This window comes from Nymphaea colorata, chromosome 13 (assembly GCF_008831285.2).
Source record: "Nymphaea colorata isolate Beijing-Zhang1983 chromosome 13, ASM883128v2, whole genome shotgun sequence".
In the NCBI taxonomy this organism is placed as follows: domain Eukaryota; kingdom Viridiplantae; phylum Streptophyta; class Magnoliopsida; order Nymphaeales; family Nymphaeaceae; genus Nymphaea; species Nymphaea colorata.
This window is the reverse complement of record NC_045150.1, coordinates 6,308,212-6,328,097: the sequence shown is the minus strand read 5'-3', so window position 1 is coordinate 6,328,097 and position 19,886 is coordinate 6,308,212. Positions and strand designations below refer to the sequence as shown.

Genomic DNA, 19,886 nt, shown 5'->3' with positions numbered 1-19,886 from the left:
TGAATTCGAATTTTGAGATTTGGCTCCAAAACTCTCTATAAATATCCTCACAATATTCTCTATTGGGCATGAGCTAGCCCTTGGAGAAGCTTTAGCAAATTTTCATTTGAAGACTTAGAAATTTTAGTCTTCTTCTTCCGTTTCCCTCTTCCTCTTCCATTCTCACTCCCTCTCTCTTTCTCCAACACTTAGAATGTAACACCCCAAAAGTTTAGTCCCGTATCGAAGATTGTGAGGGATCTTCAAGGGTTTATAAAGGGAGACTATTAATGAGATGATTGTCCTGGTTCCTAGCCTTTTTAGGATTGGAACCGAAACTGCTAGGGGGCGGGTTGGGATCCGTCGAACCAGGGGCCCGAGCCCGGGAGTGGGTCGGATTGTTATAGTGGTATTCAGAGCCGGTTCAACACTCGGACTTGGGGTCCCACATGCGCGGACGCGTGTGCCTTAAGGGGGGGTAGATTGTAACACCCCAAAAGTTTAGTCCCGTATCGAAGATTGTGAGAGATATTCAAGGGCTTATAAAGGAAGGCTATTAATGAGATGATTGTCCTGGTTCTTAGCCTTTTTAGGATTGAAACAACTGCTAGGGGGTTGGGATCCGTCGAACCAGGGGCCCGAGCCCGGGAGTGGGTCGGGTTGTTATATAGAAGCAAGCTTTATCAAGTCACAACTCTCTTGGAAACCACAACTTCACCATTTTAGAGCTTCAACTCAAGGAAGCCGAAGACCATTTCAAGCTAAGGTGTTCCCTAAATCATTCTCACTAGAGGTATGTAATCAATATCTCACATCTTCTTTTCTTAATTTTCTTTTCATCTTCATCTCTCCATGGCCAAAGGAGATAGCTCTCAATCTCTATTTTAGAGACAAGAGGCTATGCTCGAGTGCACCGGAAGCATGGAAAGATGAGATGATCTTTCATTTCATGATTGAATCATGTTTTCTCTTTTATTGAATATAGTATTGTTTTGGTTTTTTCATTTCCTTTCTTTTTCATCTCCCCATGGCCGTACGAGATAGTCTTCCAACCTCTATTTTAGAGTCGAGAAGTTATGCTCGAGTGCACTGGGAGCATGAGAAGATGAGACGATATTTCATTTTATGATTAAATCATGCTTTTTTTCATGAATACATTTTGTTGTTCTTTTGCTTCCTCCTATTTTTCTCTTTTCTTCCTCTCCCCATGGCCAAAACAGATAGCCCTCAATCTATATTTTAAATTCAAGAGGCTACGCTTGAGTGCACCGGGAGCATAAGAAGATGAGATGATCTTTTATTTTCATGCTTAAACCATGTTATTTCATTTTTTGAAAATAGCCTTGTTTTGCTTCCCTTTTTATCTTTTCCTCATTTCCCCATAGTGAAAGGAGATAGTTCTCAATTTCTATTTTAGAGTCAAGAGGCTATACTCGAGTGCACCGGAAGCATGAAAAGATGAGATGATATATCATTTTATAGTTACATCATGCCCTCCCTCCTAGTTGAACATTTATCTTTCTATCATGCTCTCTCTTTCCTTCCTTGAATATTGTCTATATATTATTCATGCATAGTTGTTTAGTTTTTCATTTATATGTAAATGTATGGTAAGAATGAAAGTGTGGTTTGGGGTTCTTTATCTTTATCCTCATAATAATTTTGAGGTTGAGATTTGTTCAACCCGAGGAAAACCCTCACAAATATGTACATGTTAATATGCATTCGCATGTCATCTTGGGCTAGTTTCTTTTCTATCATCCTATTAAAAACCCTAATGAGTATCTTATCATTTGACTTAGTTTTCTTTCATACCCAACGGTGGAAGAAACATATCCCTTGTAACAAACCAAATAATAACATTTTATGTTCATATATAAATCATATTTTACAAAAGATTTTTGAAAGCAAATACCATTTCTAATATAGCTTTGGAGACTTAGCTTAGGTTTTTACATGAGTCCAAGCTCCCCTCCGACCTACATCAAACTTGAAGTCGGTTATTTTAAGTCTTTTCTTGATTTTTAATATTACGAAGACACATATGTATATACATGTTATATACATATATGTGCACATGATAATTCCTTCATCTGTCTCTCTTTCTATGTTTCCACATTTTATTTTACAAATTTTCATATACATATAAACGCATATATCCATGTGTTCTATTTTCTCTCTCTAGAACCTTTTGTTTGTCTATTTAAGATAAATGTCTTCTCCTACAAATTTCTTATATATATATTTCTCTTTTTCTTTCCTCCTATTAAAAATCTTCCATCTAGTAATCTTTGAAGTCACTTTTTCTCTTTCTCTTTCTTTTTGTAAGAATATTGCATCTCTTCCATTCCTTTAAACATTTCTCATGATCTTTTATTTACTGACTTCATCAACACCAAAACTTAAGTAATGACCAATATTGGATGCATGCTTGATGGTCTACAACCTCAATCTATTTTCAAAAACTTTTCCTTCTTATATACGATAGTTATCAAAACAAAAAAACTTAGATGTATGTTGTGGTAGGAATGTTTCTAGATGAATGTTATGGTAGAAATGAATGATTTTCTTTTCCAATCATGTAGGATCAATGCTTTCATGGATCCACAATCACTTAATATCACTTATGATTACAAGCACCTCTCCAAAAGAATTTTAACAAGATGAGATGAAACTCTAAGTAAGTAGTAACTAAATTCAAGCAAAATCTCAAGCCTACTTAAAATCTTAAGAGAACACTAAAGTGACTTCAAAATGATTTCTCAAACTTTTCAAATGATCTTTACAAAGATTTTCCAATTCTAGTTTTTCTTAAAATATTTCACATTCTCAAATGATTCTTCAAGAACATTTTCAAAAGCTTGTTCAATATTTTTCTGCACCGCATATAGAATGGAAAAAATGTTTAAGCCAAAGTAAAATACATCAATAATAAACATATCCCTTGGGTTGATTACCCCCGGTAAAGGCGCTGGAAACGGTCGATCCTTGTACCAACGAGTGAGTCTCCTTCTCTCATTTTCAGAATAAAAACTCATTTTTCTGGAGCACTCCAAAACCAACCAAAATTTTGGGATGCAAACAGATTCAAAAGAGGGTTGCTGACAGCAATATAAACTGATTATATTGGTAGTGAAAGCAGAATTATAATGGACAGCAAACTTCAAGGATTAGGTATTCAGCTAGCGTCCAAGTGTGACATCCACCAAAAGTCAGTAGATAACAAAAAGGACCTATTTTTTGAGTACACGGTGTCAAAAGCTATTTGGGAATTGATTGCAAATCAATTTTATCTCCCCCCACCTAAAGCCAAAAATGTCAACCAAGGTATGATTAGGTAGTGTAAGGGGAAAATTAAGAGAAAAATGTGGTGCATGATTTGGTCTCAGGCTTGCTATTTGGTAATATAGTAGATATGGAGAATAAAAAATGAGCCAAGACATAGAGTGCGAGCAGATCAACAAAACCTTGTTCATAGACTGATGATCTACTATAAATATCATTATTTGAATGCTGAAATGAACCAACTAGACAAAAAGAAAATTGAAGCTTGGGTAAAGGGTATCTTATCAACTCGTTAGTGCTATGATAAGGACAACTTTTGCAACCTTCTTGTTGTTTCATGGTCCAGTAAGGGAGTTGCGAGATTTGCAGGATTGGCGAGCAAAAACATGTGAATGCATATATGGACTAAGCTGTCAGGCTTCAGATGGATGTTTTCTTTCTGAAGTTTAGTTACTAAGCAGGTGTTTAGACGAAACTTCAAATTACCACAATTGTTTTTTGATTCAATCTAAGTGTCTCCGGTGGAAAAATTGGCTTCATGGAGTGATTCAAGGGTTACCTCTAGCTTAGGATAGGTTTCTAGACATTAAACTGCAATGTTGCAGATTAATTTTCACTAAAAGAGAACCTGCTATTGATGTTTGCAACATACTTCTTTCATCTTATGGTGAAATGTGGTTTAAAGAGAGTAGGTGTGGCAGAATGGGTGGGACCTTGGCCTATATGTAGTTTTGGCAAAGCTTGTAGCCTCTTATGGTCTGAATTTTTTTTTGTTGCAAATATGTTATTTTTTGGTAATAAAGAAGGAGGGACTAACCCTCGGTAGATTTTCATCAGAATCTATGTTATATCCTTTTTTTCTTATAATGACCATCATTAGCATTAAATTTATTCTTTGTGATATTCATAAAAGTTTTCGATGTAACCCAAGAATGTTGTCAACAAATTGAACCAAATCACATCTATGCACATATTTATTGCTAGTACTTTTTCTCTCTTTATTTTTCTCTCAAGGGAGAGGGAGAGGGGGGGGGGGGGGGGGGGGGAGGGTGGTGGGAGAGTACTGGTGAGAAGGGATAAGTTATCAACAACTGGAATATAATTCCAATTGTTTGATTATGTTCTTAGTCCTTATAAATTTCAAGTCCAATATTTGTTGACTCATATTTGGGTGTAGTTTTTTACTACAATAAACATGATACACAAATTATGTATCATATTGATGTTTTTAATTACTTGCAACCTCTATGTCACAATAATGCCTATGTATTCAATTGTTCACACTTTTAATTTAAATTGGCTATTGAAGCTTCTCCTTTAGATACATGCACTTTGTAGTAGTAAGGCTTTTTGGTCACTTGGATTTTATTTTTGATCATTTAAACAACCCATCAAAGCAAATAATCATTTATATTGAATACATATTGAATAGAAACTAGGAAGCTCGCTAGTCTACTTCTTTGCTTTTTCATGACTTCTAAAATTAACATGATGGCATTATATTGTTGATAGCATATCCAAGATTCACTTATCCAACAAAAGTGGTGTTAAGAAATCATTAGATTGGGAAATTTAACATATGTGTATTTGTATTTAATCATAATCATCCTTTAGCACCTCCTCAAATACTTCTTATGTTGATGTTGTACTGAAAAGTGGTCTCTTTAAATTTTGCAATAGGTGAACTAGCTAATAATGTTGGTGTTCTATCAAGGAAGAAATATAATTAATTTATAAAGATAGATTGCAGTCATAAGAATATGTTATCTATATCTATGGATTAAATAAATTACTTGAGAATAAAGAACACATAGACCATGACAAATAATGAAATATGTGCCTTCATTAATTGCCTGTATAGTAAATTAAGCAAGGACCCTAGTTTCTATAGTGCTATGTAGCTAAATGTTCTTCCCCTTTCAAAGTTGGATGTAATAACATCATCTCGATTTCTTTCATAGATGTAACCTATAATTCAAGCCATATGAAACCCATATATGTTCCTCTGATTTAAGTTGTGATATATGAAGACCATAAAACACCTGGTTTCCTGAAAGATACATTATGGTAGTTTAGTTAAAGTGTGGTATGATAAACAGATGGGGCCACCAATTTCAGAAATGATTGCTGTCAACCATCCCCTTTTTGAAAGATTAGATAGCAGCTCTAGTCTCAAACAAATTCTTAATAGTAATAATAGTCACTTGCTTAACTATCTATGGAGCCTCAGACCTAATGTGAACTGCATGGAATTGGTGAAGGGCAAACAAGATCTGGTTTGGACAAGCCAACAAAATACAACCATATCTGGAAGGATAATATGAGACACTATCAGAGCTGGCAAGTTGTGGAGGGATGGAGGGTATACATCTGGTTCAAAAAAGGGTTTCTGAGGGCAATTAGGACTGTTTATATTGATTGTGAAAGCAGAATTATAATGGACAGCAAAATTCAAAGATTAGGTATTCAGCTAGTGTCCAAGTGTGACCTCTACAAAAGGGCAGTAGATAACAAAGAAGACCTATTTTTTGAACGCATGGTGTCAAAGGCTATTTGGGAATTGATTGCAAATCAGTTTCATTTCCCCCACCTAAAGCAAGAAGTGTCAAGATGGTCTTATTTGGTAGTGTAGGAGGAAAGTTAAGAGAAAACTGTGGTGCATGCTTTGGTCTCAGAGTTAACATTTGGTAATATAGTATAGGGAGAATAAGAAATTAGCTAAGGCATAGAGATCAAGTAGACCAACAAACTTTGTTCATAGACCATAGAGCTACTACAAAGATCATTATTTGAAAGCTGAAATGAACCAATTAGACAAAAAAAGAATTGAAGTTTGATTTAGGACGGGGATCTTATCAACTCATTGGTGCTATGATAAGGACAACTTTTACAACTTTCATATTGTTTCATGGTCCAGTGACGAGGTCAGGAGATTTGCTGGATTGGTTAAAGCAAAAGGACACGCAAATACATATATGGAATAAGTTGTGGGGCTGTAGATGGATGCTTTCTTTTTTAAAATTGGGCACTAAACAGGTGTTTCGGCAGAACTCCAAGGACACAATTGTGTTCTAATTCAATCTAACAATGTCCAAGAGCAGAATTGGTTCATAAGTGATTAAAGGGTCACCTCCAGTTTAGGATAGGTCTAAACATCAAACTGCAATGCTGCAGATTAACTTTGTCCTAAAGTGACCTTGCTATTGAAGTTTGCAACATGATTCTTTTGTCTGCTAGTGAAATGTGGTTTAAAGAGAGTAGGTTTGGCAGAATGGATGGGACCTAGGCCCACCTGCAGTTTTGGTAAAGCTTTTAGCCTCTTATGGCCTGAATTTTTTTTTTGTTTGCAAATATGTTAGCCTTTGGTAATAAAGGTGGAGGGCCTAATCTTCAGTAGATTTTCACTGGAAGCTATGTTATATAATTTTTTCTCTTGTAATGACCTTCATTATCATTAAATTTACTATGTGATATTCACAAAAGTTTTTGAACCTAAAAATCTTGTCAACAAATTAAACCAAATCACATCTATGCACAAGTTTATTAGTACTACTTTTTTCTCTCAAGGGGAAGGGGGAGTACTGGTGAGAGGGGATAACTTATCATTATCTGAAATCTAATTCCAAGGTTTAATTATGTTCTTTTTCCTTATAAAATTTAAGTCTAATATTTGTTGACTCCTATTTGGGTATAGTTTTTTACTACAACAAACATGATACTCAATCATGTAGCATACTGATGTTTTTAAATACTTGCAACTTCTATGTCACAATATTGCCTATGGATTCACTTGCTTACACTTTTGATTTGAATTGGCTATTGGAGCTTCTCCTTTGGATACATGCACTTTGTAATAGTAAGGCATTTTGATCACTTGGACTCACTAGAGGCAACCCATCAAAGCAAATAATAATTTATATAGAATACATGTTGAATAGAAACTAAGTAGCTAGCTAGTCTACTTCTTTGATTTTTTGTGACTTCTAAAATTAAGTTGTTCGCATTAGCTAGACGATAACATGTCCAACAACTTCCACGGCAAGCAACTCGTGAAGACATGAAATTCTAGGTCTGTAATTTGCACTCAAATTTTTCTGCATTCATGGGTGGAGCTAGAAAATTCGGGTTATGAACTTTACCTATGATTGCTTCACCGTTTAAGGTTGGGAAATTTCCCAATGACACTAAGCTTGTTGGGATTTGATGGACATCTTCCGATGGTCTAACCCATTGGCACAAGTATGTCCATGGAACTTTTGCTGATGGCAGAAATCAGTTGGCATGTCAATTGCCTACGGTCCTCGGAGGTTTTTGCCCATATTTTGAGCTATATTGGCAATGTTAAAAAAAAATCATTGTTAAGAAGTACTAGTTATAAAATTTTAAATTTTTAAGGGTCAATAATATGTAAACAAAAGAATTTATCTTTAAGTATTAATACGAAAATAAGCATTTTTGTTGGTCTGTGTGGGCAATTGCGTGCACAGTGCCCACCCCTGCATTCTTGTCATCAAAGTGACACTTTTCACATTATTATAACTTGTGTGAACTGAAAGCTAAGAATAAGAACATAATATTGCTTTGCACTGTATGACACATTTGTACTTATGACACATTTGTACTTATGTCACATAAGTACTACACTTGAGTTGGTTGTTCCTCTTCATCTTTGTTTATGTCATGTTCATAAAGATAAATATGCATTGATGCTCTAAGTGGTCCAAATCGAAATTGGTACCACAATCTTTGTTAGTACCTTTCTTGCATAACAAGGAAACTGGTCAATTTATTGAACTTCATATGTGTATTTCCAACTTGGAAAGGAGTAGAATTTTTCTTATCTAATAATTAAATGGGTTTCATGCACTTTTTCTGACTTTAGCTATAATATTCCTATAGGAATATGCCTGCTGAAGAATTTTAAAAAGCTACTTCAATTACACACGAGAAAAAGAGCTGTTCTACCCAGTTCACACAAAGCATTAGAAACTTTTGAGAAAGTAATTTATAGAATAGTGTAGGCCATCAACTTGTTTTGTTGGTAGAAAGCAATGCTTATTATGTAAGTTAAGATTGCCTAATGGGCTAGTTAAAGCGAAGTCATAATTATAATTTGCAACCTTTTGCTCCAAAAAGAATGTTAATTTAAGGGGCTGAGATTGTTATCTTTACTGGAAGCTTCATAAAAGCCCAATATCATTCATGAAAATACTTTTTGTTGCTTTGCTACTTAGTTCCTCTTTTTTTGGATGTTCACCTTACTCGTATGAATTGCTAGATCGTCTCAAATGGGATTAATCTATCCAGTTAAATCTGAAGCTAGCTCTTTTGATCATCCTTTACTATTACTTTTAATGCGCATATACTTTTCTCGGCCTTTTGGCTAAGATCAAGTGTAGTATCTGTAGTTCTAATAAGCATCTCTTCTCACTTTGGTAGTATCCACTAGATATTTCATGAGAGAGAGAGAAAGAGAGACAAAGAGAGAGCGAGGGGGGAGAGAGAGAGAGAGAGAGAGACTAATTCGGTGGTTTTCAGTTGTGAGGAATGAATTTCATAGTAAAAAAGGATTATCGTAAAGAGGCAATGTAACAATAACTTAGAAGACAACTATAGCCTAAACATCACAAGGGGCTATAGACTTTAGGGTTTGGAGGTGAGGAAAAAAGCATTTGTGTAGCTAGCCATAAACTGGTACTGCATTTCATAAATGGAGGCGTTGTGTTGCTGCTTGGACATTTTCATTAATGGGTTGGTCCACCTGAATTATATGCACCTTACTTTTGGTTGGCCAATCAAAGCTTTGTCATAAAGTCTTTGTACCCACAGCACCTTCTCAATCTCATCCACACCGCCTCTCTTTTTAAAATTTTCTTTTGACTTTTTTGCATGGCTAAGAGGAACTTTACTTATTAAGTTACTAAAGTGCCCCAGCAGCCGGCAGGGACCAATGATTGTGTGCCAAAGCAGACTCAAATAATGTAATTGGCCAATAGAAGAATTATAAATATATAGTCGGAAATTATGACCCTAGCAATCTAAGCTAACAGCCATCAAACCAATGCCATTCATCTTAAGCAAACAGACGGTAAAAAGAGAAACAAGAAGAAAAATGTGTAAACTAACACTAAAGGAAAAAAATTACCTATAGCCTTTTTCTCTTTGTTTTTATCTTAACCATCTATCATGATGGATCAAGCAACCCTGATTAATTAGATGGTTAGGTGACTAGAAAAACCAGTGACATCATTCAAGATATATATATATATATATATATATATATATATATATAGAGAGAGAGAGAGAGCAGCTGAGAGAAATTGGTAGAAACCAGATGCTTAGGTCTGAGATGAAAACCAGACCCTTTAATTTTTTGCCAAAAAATTATTTTAAATAAAATATAAACATCTTAATATGTTTATAAAAAATGTTTTGATATAAAACATGTTTGATTGAAGTTGTCCTTATGAAAAATGTGGATTTTTTATTATCAGAATATTGATGCTATGGGAGCCATTGTCTAAAAAACGATGAACTTAATATACGTTGTGCATCAACCTATTTTTATGATCATATCAGTAAGGGTAGATTGCCAAAAAAACATTTTAAACATTAAAATCAAAGTGTGTTTTTTACCAATCTCTCTCTCCCTCGCTCGCTTTATATATATATATATATATATATATATATAATTTATTAATTACTTTTAACGATATTTTAGAAGAGTTAATCGATTTCCAAGTGAAAATAAAGAAGTAAGTTGACAAGGGCCCACGGTTGAAAATACCACCAAGCACTAATGTAGATTTCTGTTCTCTTTTCGCCCCCATGCGATGGTTCAGGTAAATGCAGGTTAGGTTTTGACCATTGGAGAAAATGTGTGACCCCAGAAGTTACGAACAGAATTTGTTTCAAAGATCAACAAGTGGGGCCTGCTATATATATATATAATTATCATTCATTGACTACACACACACACACACACACACACATATGTAGCTGCTGGATGTTGTCATATATTGTCTCTATAATTGGTTAATGAACACTTGGCTAATTTATTCTCCTTTGCTTCTCCAAAACGAATCTCTCTCTCTCTCTCTCTTTGTGCTTTAGACAAATGGTTTTCTAGTATTTTAGGCAATTATGTTTTGTAGCAAGAAAGATAATAAGTTTCTATTGGAAAGACTATAAATTAATAAAACTCAGTCAGTTTTAGTCAATGCTCAAAGATGAGTTCATCTTATTCTTTAAGATTTATGTGCAATACTAATTGCTTACATTGCTAGGTATATATTAAAATGGTTAATACTTATAGCCATTGATGATTTTCTAGGTGGTTGCTCAGTTATACTAAAACAATCTTAGCAATGGTCATATTGGTTGTTAGAAATTGCAATTTTTTGCAATGGCATCATTATCACTAGAAGGTGAGTTTTGGCAATGGCACAACCTTTTGCCACAAAGTAAGTTTTGGCAATGGCATAGCTAATGCTAGAGTTTTACTAATTGGCCATGTTAGGAGTTGTAGCTGATAACGTTGTTTGTTGTAGGGAAGTGAGGTGAGAACCATCATCAACATCGGGAAAATTAGTAATGGCTATGTCAACTATCTTACTTTTGGTGATAGATTTGTAGCAATGAACATTTTGCCATCACCACTAATTAATAGCAACGTAAAGAACATACTACTCTAGTAATAATTATGGCCATTCCTATTTGATTATATTGAATTTAGTACTAATTGATGTACAAAATATGTTTGAAAAACTCGGAGATAATCGACAACAAAAAGATAATTAACCAATAGGATTTCTATAAAAAAAAATTGAGTAAAGTCTCAATGAAAATAGTCAAGTTTATGCTGGTGCAAGCTAGTCTAACAATTTCATTTCAAGAAAATTGTTTATTGACTACTATTAATACTTTCAATAGTGTCCATGCAAAATTTGTTTCTTCAACAACCTATGAGTTGTGGACTAACAAATAACTTGATCTCAGTAATTTAAAACCTTGTGGATTTTCATGTTTTGTTCCTGATGTTTCAATCAATGTAAAAAATAAGGGCTAGGAAGAAAAGTGTAATTTCGTAACATAAATTGATGCTATGAAAATATATTCCTTGTAGAGAACTCAATTATGAGTGTAAGACAAATAAAATGCAACAAAAAATAATTAAAGGATGATTTTCTTAAAATGAAAATATTAAGTATGATATGCAATCTTGTAATGAACCAGATAAACCTGAGTTAGCCATGAAGTCTTAGATTATCGTGATTCATGAAGAGATTTTTCAGCCACTATCATTTAATAAGAGAAAATCTTGGATCAGTGATGGTATGGAACTAAAGTATGTGACATGACATAACCATTACTCTAAATAGAGCAAATGTGGAAAACTATAATGATTGAAAACAAGGAAATAGATTGTGACAAAACAGTATTAATATTTACATTGTATACACTTGAAGGATTATTGTAGAAGAGATATCAAGATGATATTAAAACAAACAATGATATGATGTATAACAGAATCAAATGCAAGAAAATCAAAATGTTTGTGATCTGCCAAGGGAATTCCAAACATGGTCTCATCCATTATTGTCAAAAAGTAGTTTTGTTGATCTATTAACTTGCACTTGCAAGCACTCTATAGTCCTTTAAGCCACATTATTTCACATGCCATATATACCAAAGCTCGATACTCAAATTTTGTTGAAAATGATGAGATAGCTTGATGCTTCTTTTGTTTTCCATGAGATTAAAGCACAAAAAAAAAATGCAATAGCCAGTTACTGAACAATGTGTATTTTGTAGGCTCCACAATCTGCATGACTATATGCTATAAACTAAAAACTCTCTTTCTGTTGGAAATAAAATTCCCTGGTTGAGATATTTTTTTAGATAACTAAGCAACCTAAGAGCTTTGTCATACCACACTAATGTATCACATAAATATGCTCAATGAGTGGAGAACAAACATGACATGTGAAAGTACAGTTGTGAGTTAAACTTAGACCTCTTATCAATCAACAGTAAATAGTAGGACCTTGTGTAGGTTCTCCTTCACTTGCCAAAAGGTTCAAATGTTGATCCATAAGAACATTTGATGGCTTCACATTGTGCAAATTGTTTTGTCAAGTATATCACATGTACTTGAGCCCTTCCAAACCCATCTTGAATTGGTTGTGCATGTAGCCGTTAAACTTTTGTATTAGTTGTTCATCATTACAAACTATAACTAAATCATCCACATATACTATAACAACAAAATGAGTCTGTATGTAAGTAATTGATAGTCATATTTGGACTACTGAAAACCAAAAGATAAAATAGTTGAAGAAAATTTAGCAATCAGATTTCATGAGGACTACTGCACATCATAAAGTGACTTTTGCAACTTGCATACTCTGGTTTCTCCTTTGTCTGCATAACCTAATAGCAATTCCATGTATATGTCTTCAACTAAATTGCCATAAGAAAAGACATTATATACATTCATTTGGCTCTGACATCAAGGTAGCATCCAAAAGAAGGCATTTCATGGTGATTAGCTTTAACATCTTGTGCATGTGTCACAAAAATCTAGTCCCTCAATTTGCGCATATCCCCTTGCAACTAAACGCATCTTAAAGCATTCAACATCATTATTGGATTTATACTTTTTATAAGAGCGATAGACCATTGGCAACCAATGGGAGTTATGTCACTTTGGTGGTCGATTAGCATCCAAGTATCATTGCCTTCAAGTTTTGCACTTTTAGTTGGCGTTGTTTGAACCCAGTTTGGATGCTACATTGCTTGGCCAAAGGTTGAAGGCTCATTCAACCGAGATAATGAGAGAATGAATGTTTTATGTGGAAGGAAAAAATTGTTGAAATTCACATGACTACCTAGAAGGTACCTAGTTTCACAACTTGGTTGTCTAAGGCTACTAAATTAGTTGAATGATATTTAGTTACTCTATGGTAAAATTCCTCTAAGAGGATAGATGATTTGTGCACTCTTAATGACCTCCTAAGTTGAACATTTAGTGTGACTCATAAATGGTGGTTTTGTTGGTCAGTGGAACCAAGCAACATAGATTGTCTATTATTGGATGCACATGTTTAGTCATTTCGAGGATAGTTTCAATGCTATTTGAGTACTTGATGGGTTTCAATTAGTCAATTGCATTTCTATACAAGGTTGGTCATTGGAACTGTTTGGTACATAAAGGCTTTGGTGTTGATGTACTCCTAAGATCTAGCATCGAACATGGATCTTGGAGTGAGATCAGTTATGTAACAAACAGATTTTCTTACAGTGCTGAGCTATGCAACAAATTTATAGATGTGTGATTTGTGAGATAAGTGACCATAAAAAGACATTCATCCTAGAATTTTTAAGGTACTCCTTATAAAAATTTTAAGCTATTGCAACATTGAGAATATGGTGATGATTCCTTTCCACCACTCCATTATGTTGTGGAGCGTGTGGATAGGAATGTTGATCATGAACAATACCTGTTTTGCAAAAGGAATGTTTTAAGTTTGTTTGAAGGAGCTATTTGCCAATCTTTATTCATAATTTTAGAATATGAGTGTTATACTTGTTTTGAACTACTGTTATGAATATTTGAAGCAAACTTCTTGTTTCAGTTTTAAACTTCATCAGGTATATCTAGGTTGCTCTTGTAAATCTCTTTGAGTTCCAACCACACCTCCCTTGGAGTGGTTGCATTAGATTATACTTTATATAATTTCTTGGGACAATGAATTAACAATGGATGACAAAACCACCATCTTATGATGATCCCAAAGTGTGCAATTAGTGCTGGAAGGATCAAGTTGAAGAAGAGATTCATTAACAAACACAAACTTATTCTTGGCAATCAGTGTCATTGTCATGAATCAACTGCAAGCAATGTAATTACCTTATGTTAAAGGACTTATAATTAACACATCTCCAGAGTTGTCACTATTATGTGTGAAATATGGATAAGTGAGGTTGGCACCAACTTGCAACGATGTATCTAAACCTGATGAAGCTGAATGTGAGGTTGTATTGGTTGTTGGTTTGGTGTACAACTGATGATGAAGTCATGCGATGAAGCGATAGGATCGACAGACATGTGTTCTAAAACCATGTAAATGATACAAAACAAAACAAACAAACAAAGATTACTGCAAACAAAAAAAAAGAAGTTCCAGGTTTCCATTCATTATTGTTTACATACGTATAGACTGGAAGGATTATTACTTCTGAGATATCGAGCTCATATGATAACAAGTAGCAATATGTTGTATAGCATATTCAAACTTGATACATGAGCATCAAAATGGGAAGACATGTCGAGCAGATTCCATACATGAACTCCTGCATAATGGACTCTTCCTAAAGTTAGTGATAGCACATGAGAAATATTGTCGCGCATAGCAGAACAAATCAACTTAATGCATTAATGATATTATGCTAATTTTAACAATTAAAAAGAATTTTGTAATGAACTTCTAATATTGAAGGAGAACTTGCATTTGTTCTGTAAGAAGCCTTATCTGGTTTTGCATGTACAAAAGAGAAGCAAAATAAACCTATATAAATTAAAAAATGTGATCCATACGTGAAAGTAGGTGTAAAATCTTATTGATCCTTTGATACAATTGAAGGACATAGAAAAACAATGATAACAAGAGTGTCAGTGCTTAGATATGTGCCCACTTACAACAACAAGAAAATTTTGTCATAATACATGAGTCGTACCACACACCACATTGCACAAACTATGAGTTGATATATATTTGCACAAACTATAAGTTGATATATAATACAATGATCAGAAATAAGTAATGATTTCTAGTCTCTTTTGAGAGAGGTTGTAGAGACACAAAAATGTTTTCTCTCAAACTTTTAACATTTTAGGTGAATTCTACGTCACAAAAAAAAATGTTAGTTTGTCATGTTACCTCAATCTATAAGTAGCGGATCAGCTGCTCAAAATATATCCAATACTGCAATCAATTAAGCATGAGTAAGGAAGAAAGATCAATAATGAATGTGAAACACACATTGAAATTTTGTATGACATATTTAGTGTTACACATTGAAAAACTAAGTACACTAGACCCCATGAAATGAAACCAATCAATGCACAACAGACATCGTTAGTTCATAACAAATGGTTATAGTTATTAAATATCTTCTCATGCAGATTAAGTTGCTATGCTTGCTCCACTAACTAGTGCAAAGTGCACAATGTGTTTCACTTTTGTTAATTTGTATCTGATCTTCAACAACCAAATCTTTGACTAATGTGTGCGATTGAGAGATGTTGGACACGTGATCAGGATTGCCCATGACAAGTTGAGCATTGACTTACTCCATAAAAGCAAAGACATGCATGGAGAGGGAGCAGGTGTGGGCTACACCCACGTTCTCTTCCACCCCCCACACCCACCCCACCCAACCTCCCTCTTTGATCAAATGAAGAAAGGTAGGGGACTACAAATATGTACGCACTAAAAACTTGAAGAAAGGAAAAGGAATTCCAAATCTTTTTGAAAAATGTTTACCCCTTTCTTTTCATCTTCTCCCTTTTGCAATCTGTTTCCATTGGATGACCAGAGAATTAAGCTTCAAATTTAAAACACCATCTTTGCAGATCATGAGGACCCACTCGGAGAGTGTATCTCAGTTGCAAAAGTCAGTCTTTGTATGTCAATCATGTGACTGTTGTCATGTTCCAATGCATTATTTCTATGAGCTGCAAATTGTAGCAAACATGACACTTAAGTTGAAACGTTTACCATAGGTCTACCAAAGGTCTGAAGTAACTAAGAACCTTTGAGGCATAAGGGTATGGCTTTGGGAGTTTTTATCCTGAAGGTACTTTCTCCTACATAAATATTAGAAAAAGAAAAACTGCCAACCGATTGAGTTGCCGAAAGTGAGTCAATTATTGCTTAAGCCAGACTACTAGATTTGTGAGATAAGTGCCAAGAACTAGTATTTTATGTACTAAAGCCTTTTTATTGGTAAGTAATGGGCGGTCAAAGGAGCCAACAAGGATAAGGGACTGCAGATCTCAAAAACTGGGGCTTGTCTACACTTTTTGAGGCAGTCCACATCGAGAATGAAACAGACAAAGACCACTTAAACTTCATGGTCTAGCCTATAAATTAAGTCTCATTGAGACACTAAAAAGGCATAAGTTAAGTACAACAAACTAGACTCAACAATATGTAAATAAAGGAAGGGTCAATTCTAATCCTTATATAAAAAATAAACATGCACAAGGTCAGTATCCTAATTTAAAAGAAAGAAAGAGAGAGAGAGAGAGAGTCATTAAAAAAAGCCAGTTACAAGCATTAGTGGGTCACAGCCAACAATCCTACTCATGCACACGAGGAGATCAGTCATTGTTAAAAGAAAACCGGGAACAGAAATCCCCAAGTGACAGGGATGTTCTCTGTTCTTTGTCAACAACAACGAACAATGCAGGATTATGAGATAAACATATTATAATACTGAAGTAGAGGCGTGGCATGTGTTATTGTCATGAGCGAACAAGAGCAACATCACCACGCATTGACATCACGTGTTGGGAAGGTCTTTTGTGCTCCCAGACTTGAGGGATCATTGATGCGGATGTCTATGACGATACCAACATTGCAGTATGGAACATCACATTACAGTAAAAACTTTGTAGTCACTTTGTGAACCCTACGCTTCTCAGGCCTTAATAAATTAATCTGACAAGTACTCTCTCTTTCTTGTGCTGCATGTGCACCATGAACACGGGGTGGAGGCTCATATGGGCCAATATAGGCAGTTGCCCACACAGTCTCACAAAATTTAATTATTTTTACATTGGTAGCTTCCAACAATTTGTTTAGTCTCTGCCCCTGAATTATTTGTCTAGTGCCCTTCAATTATTTCATCGTGTCTTAAGATTTTTAGTGAGTGCCCCCTTGGCCAAATTTATGGCTCCTTGCATGAACACCTATGTGTCCTACAATGGCATTTGGTAATAGTAAAGTTATGTGTGCCCGTGAACACGTATGCATCCTATCAGGGCATATGGTAATCATAATGCTATGTTTGTTAAAATAAAGTGTTCCATAAATATGTCCTAATAATAAATGCGTCTCAATCTTTGGGAGACATTCACAGTATTCATCTACATTTTACTTGCATAATTCTCCAAAAATCAAAAGATGGTTTCCAATTTTTGTGGCATCAACCCTCTGTGCTGCAAAAGGGTAGCTACTGATCCACAAGTTGAAGCAAGGGAAGGGGGAGCACCCAGAGGTTCGGAACGTAGGTCCTATACCCTAAAGGGATGAGGAATTGGGTGGGGGCTTTGGCATTTAGACGGACGGTGGGTCTCCTTTGCTCACCTAGAAATTAACATGAAATAAGTTAACAGAAAACATCATTTCTGGTTGGTTATCCTTGTGGGGTTGGTGGGTAAAACCTCTTTTTAAAATCTTATAAGCCAGTAGGTCCTAAAACCACAAAAAAACAGGAGATGGAGAAGATCAGCAGGAGCAGAATGAGCAAGCCAAAATGCTAGCTAGCTAGTCGCGATGGAAGAGAAATTGGTAATTTAACAGTTCAACTAGCAGTTGGATTCTTTCTTGTTCAATTAATTTTGGATAAAAGCGAGAGACGAGCTAATGGTCCAAAAAGAAGGGGACCCATAGGACGGATGGCGATCCATACAGTGAACTCAGCTGAGTTCATGTTATCCCCAGCTTTTGATGTCACTGCCTTTTCTACAATTTGCTCGATCCCTTTCAATAATGGGGAGTTGAGTTGGCACAAGAAGGCAAAAGGGGATGGCAATATGGGTCACATGATGGGGGTGGAAGCACAAAAGGCAGAAAAAAAGAAGGCTAAATGGGCCATGTCGTATGGGGAGCTTTAAAAGATAAAAGACAGCACTTGACCATTATTGCCCAAGTGGTGGATGAGACCCTTCCACGCCATGACATGCATAATCATGCACGTGATCGTGCATGCATACACACACACACACACAAAAACACATCCGTGTCAATAGTACCATGCACATATTCATTATTCATAGAGAGAGAGAGAGAGAGAAGTTAAAACCCAGTCACATTAGCCTCAAAAGCGGCTATCATCAACCCAAATCAATACTTCTCAATACCATCAGGATAATATCCTTTGTAATCAAACCGAGAATGTCGTTAATACACGCCTTGCTACCCAAGAAGGAGGCCAAAACTCTGTCACATTAGCCTCACAAAATATGTTTATTTTCCTATTGTTGTTTTGAAATCTTTAATTGTTTGTATGTATAAGAGCCCCTGAGGGATTGAAGTTATTAAATTAATGACATTCCAACCAAAATTTCCGGCTCTACCAGTAGAAAGTGTCCTCCAAGAATCGAACTGAGGACAAGCGTATAACACTCCTTCCTGTCCGACCAGTTGCATGCTAACCATGTGAGAGAGAGAGAGAGAGAGAGAGAGAGAGATGCCATGCATAACCTAAACATTGTCCTTACTTTGGAAAGATGGATTGGAGTACTATCCAAAGGACCAAAATTTCTTACTTTAGTAAAAATGTATATGAGGGAGTTACATCATTGAAACGCATTAACTTGCAAACTGACCTCCGCCGAACTTATATCAAATCGATGCTAGGTTTCCAGAGTGACATGTTGAAGTCTAAAGTGAGATGAATAAGTTAGACGCATGCCAGTCCAAATGGGGGGAGAAGAAAATGTCTAAAGCGAAGTCCTTAGGAAAAAGATTTTACTAATTTATGCACATATGCTATTTTCCTTTAACTTACCACGCTGTTACCGAAATATACAACATTTAAAATTTCCCCAAACTTGGATAAATTGTATATTTATCTTTTTCATTATAAAGAACAATATCTCCTTCAAATTATTGTTTTATATGAAAACTCTATATAATGGTGCCGATTGTTCAGCATCAACTAGAAAGCACCTAAACTTGAAATTTCCATTGTTTAAAGTTCTAGAAGAACAAAATAAATTATATTCCAATTGTATTACATCATAAAATTTTCTTAATGCTATCATTCAATAATTAATGTATACTTACATAACAGTTGTACTAATGGAAAACATCAGACAAAGCAAAACAAGAATTAAACAATTGTTGGGTGACAATTAATGTAAACAATTGCATCTCAATAACTTGCATGAGATAGACAGATCATCAGAATTGCGTACGCACGTTGGGCTTAGGAGGTAAATTATTTTATTAAAACAACTTATGCTAAAATTCCCATGTATTTTTAATAATGCATGACATGCGCATGCGTACACAGGCAGGAGTGTATCTATCTCCAAAAAAGTAAAGCATAGCCCATAATTTCTTTGCAGTCCACATTGATTTTCCTGGTATATTTTAGAACTTGTTTTCTGTAAGAAGCATGTGCAGCTCGATTTAACTTAGCAAAACAAGTTTAAGTTTTTCACTATCGATATGTAATGCAAATTAAGCCATTGAATTTCTTTATGTGAATGACAAAACCTATAACATATATATAATATATTTGTGTGTATATATACTTATATAGCCTGCAGCACAAAGAATATGATAATCACTCGCTAAGTTTGAATAAAAGCTACTTCCTTGGCA

At 35.0% G+C, this 19,886-nt stretch overlaps 1 pseudogene; it reads left to right on the top strand.

Moving 5' to 3' along the window:
- The first annotated feature begins 8,626 nt into the window (after positions 1-8,626).
- LOC116267358 (U2 spliceosomal RNA) lies at positions 8,627-8,711 on the top strand (annotated as a pseudogene).
- The last annotated feature ends 11,175 nt before the right edge of the window (positions 8,712-19,886 follow it).